The sequence below is a fragment of the Lissotriton vulgaris genome, chromosome 1_2 (assembly GCF_964263255.1).
Source record: "Lissotriton vulgaris chromosome 1_2, aLisVul1.2, whole genome shotgun sequence".
NCBI lineage: Eukaryota > Metazoa > Chordata > Amphibia > Caudata > Salamandridae > Lissotriton > Lissotriton vulgaris.
In genome coordinates this window covers 200,362,802-200,371,912 of record NC_141686.1, presented here as the reverse complement: position 1 = coordinate 200,371,912, position 9,111 = coordinate 200,362,802, and positions in this window count along the sequence as shown.

The window sequence follows — 9,111 nt, the reverse complement described above, 5'->3', positions numbered from 1 at the left end:
TGGATGAAATAGAGCCACCAATTGCAAAGTCCCTTTATTTGAAGTTTAGGTATGGGATCCTCATGCTGAACTATAATACTGAACGATGGTCACAGAAAAGACTGGGAGAATTGAGTGTCAAAAGCGGGTGTTGTCCCATGTGCCTAAACTCCTGTATGGAGAATGAGGTTCATATGCTGTTCATATGCAGTGCCTACATGAAGGCTCGAAAGAAATGGTTAAAACCCATGTGTACCCTTTTAGGAACCAGATCCTGTTCTATTGCATATAGGATCATCAAAAGCAATACAACCCAGTTCCTTGTATTTAGTATAAGTAGGTTCCTTTACTCTGTTTTCATTACTCGCAGGAAACATGGTCAGGTACTCTGAGTAGGACCTCTGTATATGTTTACAAAAATCTACAGCCAAAATGAAATGTGTTTTAAATTTGATGTGGTAAAAACTATCTCTTGCACCATATTTTAAACTTACTGATTGGAAATGTTGTTGTATGTATGTTGCTATGATCCTTTGCATTTTAACGTGTATATGTGTCTTTTATGGCCAAAATTGGCCGAAATAAAGAAATAAATAAAAATAAATAAATCAGGGAAAAGTAAACACTGAAAAATTATGTAAAACATATATTGATTTTTAATTATAACAAAAGACATAAGATTAAAAACTGTGGTAATAATATAATAAAAAAATTCATTTAATACCAATTCAATCAAATACACAAAATGTATAATAGTGGCAATTTTTATATTCTTTATCAATTGTGTTGACACGCGTTTCGGCGTGATCAAAACGCCTTCTTCAGGAATAGCGACTGATTAACCTAAAAACAGTAATAAAGAGACATTCAATATTGTCATTAATCTACATCTGTGATTACACTATATCTTACATTTTTTATCAAAATAGATGTCCTTAAACACAACGATAGATACATTTGCATTTGATTTATAGCATTAAGCGTCAAGGCATACATACATAATTCGAGTTACTCAAATTCCCTAGAGGACAATATAGTTTCAATGATTAATAAGACAGTACTTCCTTATGTCTGGAAGAAAACAACATCTAAGTGCTCATATCGTAACGAATAACATGAAAGGACTTGATGACAGAAAAATAAGGAAGGAAAGGAACATAAGAAGGGTGCCCTGAACCTGAATTTATCACTGCAATACCACAGGACTCACTTCATATACTGTGGTAGTAAATACCCAATGTAAGCGAACCGACGGAGCTCAGGACAGATTCCTAAAGTTCCTCCAAATAAATCTTTAATAGAGGTTTCGATATCACAAAACACAAGGATTATATTTTATCCAGAGCGTTACAATAAATGCTACTATAATAGTCCGAGTAATAGTCAATGTGAACTTACATAAAATTATATCGGAAGGGATATTTTCCTTATATCTTGTTAAAATGAATCAATGATTGAAAAGGAGTAGCGATGATTTCCTAGTTAAAAAACTGAAAAAGGATAAACAGTTTCATTTATTCAAATATGTGTCCTATAAATATAGTGCACTTTAAGGATATTATATGGGGAGACTACCTGTATGTGAATGTCCAAAAAGGGAACCATGTGAGAAGATTAAAAAACTTCCTGATAGTCGCTGTATGAGCCAACACCAAGTTTCTAAAGAAGATAAACAAAAAATGAAGGAAAAAGGAAGACGAAACAAATGTAACTAATCTGTTGCAGAGTGTAATCATTGCTAAACTGGTGATAAAAGGAGCAGGCCAAAAGTTACCTGAATACAAAACGAAGATCAGGTTATGACAGACAATATTCTGTTTTATCTGTTCCTTGTCGTTTGAAACAGGAAACGGTGACCTTTATAAAAATGAATAAAGATTTGTATCAAATAAGGAAAAGAAATATCTTATGTCAACACTAACTAGCAGTAAACTATCCCTAACCTAGTGAAAATTACCTGATTAGCTTTCCATAGCGAGCGCGATACGGGGCAGAAGATGGCCACCGACGTCTGACGTCGTTTTGAAGGGGTAACGCTAGACCAATAACATCCGGTTTCTAAATACTATTGAACCTGGTCACGTGTAGAGTTCATGAGGATACCGACTGATGATGTCAGTAACGTGCTGGCGCAGTCATATAACCACGTAGAGGTGACATAAAAACGGGACTACGATAAAAGAAATCGTAGTTTCAACCAAAACGTTATTGTTTTGTCGAACGTATCCGCGTTTGAACAACATATTATGAAGGGGGACCGGATCAAACAAACAAAAATATCCTCTCATCAGTGCCAATGCCATAGGTACCAGGGGTACCATTTACTAGGGACTTACAAGGGTTATTGAAGTGGTGCCAATTGGGAAACAAAAGGTAGAATTTAGAAAAGGAGCTCTGGCACAGGGGGCCTGGTTGACAAAGACCTTGTGCACTTCCACTCGAAATTATATCAATTTCCAGGCAAAAAGTGGGGCTAACCATGTCCAAAAGAGGCACTTTCCTGCACACGTAGATCTGGGAAGTTTGCACCTTAGGACAGAACAATGTGTGGAGGAGGGAAGAAGTATGATAGGTGATTATAGGAGGACAGGTAGAGCTTAAAGGAGCTGGTCCCTGTTAGGCCCACGAAAGTGGATTATTTAGGCAAAGCTGGGACTAGTATGCTTCCAGCATGAATTTGCCAGTTACGGTATATCAGAGTACCTTTCAGGGGCTGCTGGGCCCAACCATAGTGGTTGAGGCCTTTGACTTCTGATGTCCCGGGTCCAACCTTCTATGAATCCCGAGCAGCTGAACCAAGGATGGGGGAAGAAAATGTAGATACAGTTCAGTGAACACGAATAACTAAGTGTATTGTCAATAAATGAATGTCCAGTCAAATGCTAGGTTTTATAAGAAAAATAAGTGTTTTATTTCTACCTCCACACAAGCAAAGGAACAACGCCATTCATCAGCATTAACACAGTCCCCTTGAGTCGGGGCTCTAGCATTTGCCAGGCAAATCCCTGCCACACCCTCTTCCTTGTAATGTGTTTGGGGTTATTCCTCATTCACTGGTGCCACATCCAGGGAAGGCTGACTACTAGGCTGTACTCGAGAGCTCGTTCCCCTTTGACTCTTTATAATCTTAGTCTAATGTGATTATGGTGTCACAGCACTGTCAGCAGCGAGTCCCCAAGGGCCTAACAGGTCCAATTCAAGTCCTACTCACTTTGAAGGCATGGAAGGATTCAGTGCCCAGACCACAAGCACCCAAGAGTTCTGATTCTGTGCGGAGATGTCAGGCTGCGTGCGGTACACATGGCAGCTCTCAGCAGGTGTGGGCTCTCTTACAGTGTGGCAATGCCGGCTTCCCAATGTTCTGAGATGTTTCTTGCCTATGGAGGTGCAGTAAGTCAATCCTCCCTATGCAGTGGGGGGAAATCCAGTCCTTCAGCTCCCGACTGGAGCCTAGCGGGGGTGCGACATTGTCCATGGAGTCCACCACAGTCTTTGGGTGTCAGTTAGCGGCAGTTCTTGCTGTGTGGGCTCGGCCCACCAAACACAGCCTCAGTCTTCCTCTGGCAACAGCCAAACTTCCTGGTGGCGTCAGTACCAGCAGCCCCTCCAGGCATATGGAGTTGCCGAGGTACTTTACAAATCGAGCATGGACTCCTCTGGTGCAATCGTCTTCACCTCGACGGTTACGAGTCACAGCACATTCACAGCAGTAACTTCAACTGTGGCCCCCTCTGGTGTATGGGGTCACTGCAATGTGGTGGTACATGTTTGGCAAGACCTGCATGGTGCTTAGCACATGGCTCAGTTCACGGCAGCTCTCTCCTGGCATGCAGGGGTCACTGAGTTAACACTGCAAATGGGCAATGACTTGATCAGTGCACAGCCATTCCCTCACACCTCGCTCGGGGGACCCTCTCAGAAGCTCACCTCTTCCTCCCAGGGCACACTGATCTTGGCAGGCAAGTACTGATGCTCCAAGCTCCAGGGCAGGTGGTCTTGATTTCCTAGGGTGATGTCCCCTCCCCCAGCAGGGCGACTAGCAGGCCTTTGCATCCACTCCTAGTCACAGGCAGAAGTCTTGCAGAAGCCCCCCTTCTCACACAGCCTGTCTGGCTTCTTGGCAGATGACAAATTGTTGGGGCCTCAACCTCCCCTTCTTATAATCTTTTTCCAGACACCAAATGTGATTTAGGGTCTGAGTTTGTGATGTTTTTAGTGTGGGTTGTACATTTTTTAAAGTGTCAATTTTTCCTTTTCATCTTCCTCTTGAAAAACTTTCTGTCACAGCAGGCAAGACTCTGAAGCTGATTGTCCCACAACACAATTCATGGGAGTGATCATAGTTCACGCATGGATGTAAGCCACAGTGATATGAGCATCAAAAGGTTAATCCCGGGCTCCGAGCCCTACTCTTTACGATTCCATTATCAGCCCCATCTCTTCCTGAGATGTGTATAGCCCCTTTCTTGTGTTCTATCACTGAATCCAAGAACAATCTTTTGAAGAGTAAAGCCTTGGTCTCTTCCTCCCTTCCTCCAGTGTGTGTCACAGCCAACTAAATGAAATGCAGCAATACACAAATCTGTCTGGGAGATTCTTCTCCTCCTCATGCCTTAAACCAGGCAGGCCTGGGCCTTCCAAAATGGAACCCAGGGTCCGCTATTCAATGTACCATTGCCTGGCACTCTTTTCTCCCAGTGTACCTTCATAGCACACATTCTCCCACGAAATGTTACCTCCATGCATTGTGCCACTACAGGTGCATATACATTTAGCGCACACATTCAATCTATGAGCTCTGTTCAGTGCTGAAGCCTTTCTGTAATGTACAAGGGTGTACTGTTTGCAAACACACTCACTGCCAGTACACACACTCACCATGTGCACGCTGCACAACACTTCACCCTTCATGTATTGTACTTCCCTCTTCATGTATGGTACTTCTCGCAAGCACACATACGCCCAAGTTAAGGACACTTGTAAAGAGAACAGGAGTGTGACCCATAAACCAATCGGGATTAGGGTGCTAGATATAAAGGTAAAACAATATCCCAAAAGGTATAAATGTAAGGACAATTTACATAGTATGCAACAAGCATTACATGGAGTAGAGAAAGAAGACACCTATTCAAGTAGTTTTAGAAAAATACTTTTTTTAGTTTTGATATTCAAGCAAAAGATTTTTTTTTATAGATACACATAGGTATATACAGCACATAAAGCCAAAACTTGGGGCGACAACCCAAAGAAAACTTGGTGCACTGTATATATACAAGTGAGGTGTGGCAACTCAAGTGAAGGCGTGAGATGCGACGAACGGCGCAAAGTGAGCGAAGTGAAATATTTACAGTGAATAGCTCAAACAGTGACATGAAATCAGTGACAATCTATAATACAAATTGTAATTTCAATTGGGGACACAATAGCATGCGCCTATAATTTGCGCTGGTAGGTCGACGACGTTTCGGTCCTTAACCAATGCGGACCATCTTCAGGACAGGGTTGTCAGTCAATGTAGTCGGGCTCGCTGGTCAAAAATCCGGGAGGCTGCTCGTAGCGTATGACCGGCGAGCCCAACTACATTGACTGTGCCCGCGTCCCTCACTAATAAACAGGTCCCTGGCCGCCATTGCAACTCACCCTCGCGATCGCTCCACAGCGCTTTTTCTGGGAACCCCACATAACTAACAGGTCCCTTGTTGCTGAGCTTTTCAAATTTGCCACGGTGTCTGCGCGATGCTGACCGGAACACAATATTCAGGTCTTTGATCGCAGATATTCAATTACTCATCGACTTCCATGTGACGCCCTTACTTACCGGATAATTAATTCAGTCCCTGGGCGTCCATACGCTACTTGCCGGATCTCCTTGATCTCGGCCGTGACCCTGTCGCGCTCAGCACCTTTATCGAGACAACCCTGTCCTGAAGATGGTCCGCATTGGTTAAGGACCGAAACGTCGTCGACCTCCCAGCTCAAATTATAGGCGCATGCTATTGTGACCCCAATTGAAATTACAATTTGTATTATAGATTGTCACTGATTTCATGTCACTGTTTGAGCTATTCACTGTAAATATTTCACTTCGCTCACCTTGCGCCGTTCGTCGCTGCTCACGCCTTCACTTGAGTTGCCACACCTCACTTGTATATACTGTGCACCAAGTTTTCTTTGGGTTGTCACCCCAAGTTTTGGTTTATGTGCTGTATATAACTATGTGTATCTATAAAAAAAATCTTTTGCTTGAATATCAAAACTAAAAAAAGTATTTTTCTAAAACTACTTGAATAGGTGTCTCCTTTCTCTACTCCATGTAATGCTTGTTGCATACACGTTAAGGACACAGCAGCGGAACTTTAAAAAGGTGTGTGAGCCAGTAGGCCTCACTCCATGTGACACATAGCAAAAGGGGGGCAGATTCTACTACTGACCACCACTGTGCTTGTGCTGTATAACTCTTGGTGAAAGCAATAGCCTTCCACCACTATGAGATTGTGCTTTGGGCATCCCTCGCGTCCCACAAGATCACAATCCGTGACACAGGTCTATGTCATTGTGTGTATGCATTATCCGTGTTTACCTATGACACAAAAATCAGCAATAGAGATCCAGATAACAGTACAGTTGAGCACTCAGGGCAGGGGTAGGCATCTGTTACCATGCAGATGACTTTTCCTTCCCAACACAGTACATTTGTGCAGTCAGTAGATTCAGTTCTGAAAGCTGTTTGTGAGCTCCTCCCTATAATGTAAAGGCCATTACAGAATAATGGGGTAACCTAATAATCGTCACCAGAACTGGGTACAGAGCGGGAATGAAAAAATTGGTCTGTGACTGCTTTAAAGGAGTAATGAATAAACAATCTATCTGGCGTGTGTTGCAATTACAGTCAACACTAGTAATTAATGCCATGTAGAAAGAGAACTACGCTCCAAAGTAGCAAGAAAAGAGTTATAAAGCATAGAGTTAATGTAAAACAAAGAAAAGAGCCAGAGGAAATTCAGTTATAGTATATTTATTTCATATTCTTGAAATGAATCACAATTCATGCATTTGAAAAGATACGGGGATGCATGAAAGGGGGAAAGGAGGGATGGGTGAGCTTGTGGTGGATAGGGATAGGTCGAAGTCACTGGTTGAAGAATACGCACTATTTTAATAATTAAGAAAGCAAACTGGTAAGAAAGACCCGTATAGAAGAACCTGTCCTAGCGTAAATATTTATATCATAATATGCAGTTTATAATGCATCAATGCAACATCAGAAGATGGGGAGGAATGCGGTGTAGGTCTCGTGTGGGTGGAGAGCGTCGACGTTTCGACTCAACTATAATTTAAAGGCAGCACTTAGATAAATGAAACTCACATAAAGTACATCTTGTATCTAGAAAGACAAAGAGAATATAGCAGAGAGAAACCCTGTCTTCAGGAAAGAGTGCTTCTTTAGGGAAGAGAACCCTCACTCACCCAGGGGTGGCATGATTCATCACTGGGTTCCCTCCTCACACCAGGCCCGCAAGTTATCTGGTGTTGGCTGCACCTACCCGATGGGGAGGAGCAGAGGTGTTTCGAATTAAATAAGCAGATATTGATAAGGAGTGAGGGGCGGCATGCAAGAATAACTAAAGAGAAAACTATCTTCAGATGGGCTGGACTAGATTTATTCGGATGCCCTTTGGAAAAAGAGAGGACAGGTGGATTGTCATCAAAAATACCCCCTTTACGTTGTCCACATAACCTTATCCTAGCTCTTAGATAAATAACATTTATATAGCACACAGTAAAATAAAAGTTCTCCAGGCGCTGCAGTACACTTGTATCTGTCTTCTGTTGTCCCATCTCCCCCACTGAGTTTGTAGTGCTGCTCCACAGAGAGTACAGCAGCAGTTTTGCCTAACAACCTACACCAGAGAGTCAGCAGTGGTTTGTTATATGACCTCAGCCAATCATTGTGCAGATAACAGACGCATCAGCAGTTGTTGGGTAGAAATAATTCTTTCTGTGAGCGGCAGAAGCTCAACTGGCAGAGAGAATTCGTTTGTGAATTTAGGGGAAGCCTTAAATGCATGTTTATTTTATCATAAATGTTTATACAGGTACTGAAGTTGTGGCCATGGTTCTAAAGGCGTCACAATTTTAGGCATAACGTTCTGTAATATTTTTGCACATGAATGTTCTTAGTTAAAATACAGGACAGTGCACACTTTAAGGAACAAGAGATCATGTAAATTTGCATTCCAAGGTTATCTATTCTCTGTGTAAAACAGCTATTTTCTCAGAGAATTATTTTGCAAAATGCACTTTTTGCCCTGGTTTTTTCATAATTTTCTCATTCTGCAGACACTGGATTATTTGATTATTCCATTCTGATAACTTTGAGAGCCCTTGTCCTCATTAGCACAAAGCAAACTGGGCAGCCAGGAGACTGTTCCTGTAAACCCGTGTTCCAGGCTTCCGGTTTCCTGTAAACCATCTGAGATTAAAGCCCCTCCCAGGGTTTCCCCGTTTGCCTAACATGCCACCGGGTGTGTCTGGTAAGAAAACGTTCAGCTGAAGAGCAAGTCTGACTTTCACAGCCCCAGTGGAGTCATACATGCTTTCAGACAAGGGCAGGGCTAGCAATTGTGCAGCAGGTGCAGTGGCACCAGGGCACAGGAGTATAAAGGTCCCTCAACATCTCAACTTCAAGTGCTTTTAAAATCATTTAGCTTGCTTGCATTAGGATCTATGGCACCTCCAGCTACGTAACTGCTTTCAGGGAATAGAAACAGATGACGAGGCAGCCTGGCGGAAGTAAATATGTATTTACAAAGACACAAAGACGCTGGGAAGACTAGACCGTTAAGAAGTCTCACATGAATTCATAGCAGAATCATGCAGTGCAACTCGGCTGCCGAGGATTCTCTTGTGCATTCATAGCAGACACATGCAGGGAGGCTCAGCTACAGAGCAGTCATACGTGCATTCTTAACAAAATCATGCAGGGATACTCCGCTACTGAGGAGTCACATTTGCTTTCACAGCAGACCCATGCAGGGAGACTCAGCTACAGAGCAGTCCCACGTGCATTCATAGCAGAATCCTGCAGAGACATTTAGCTACAAAATAGTCACCTGTGCATTCGTAGCATAC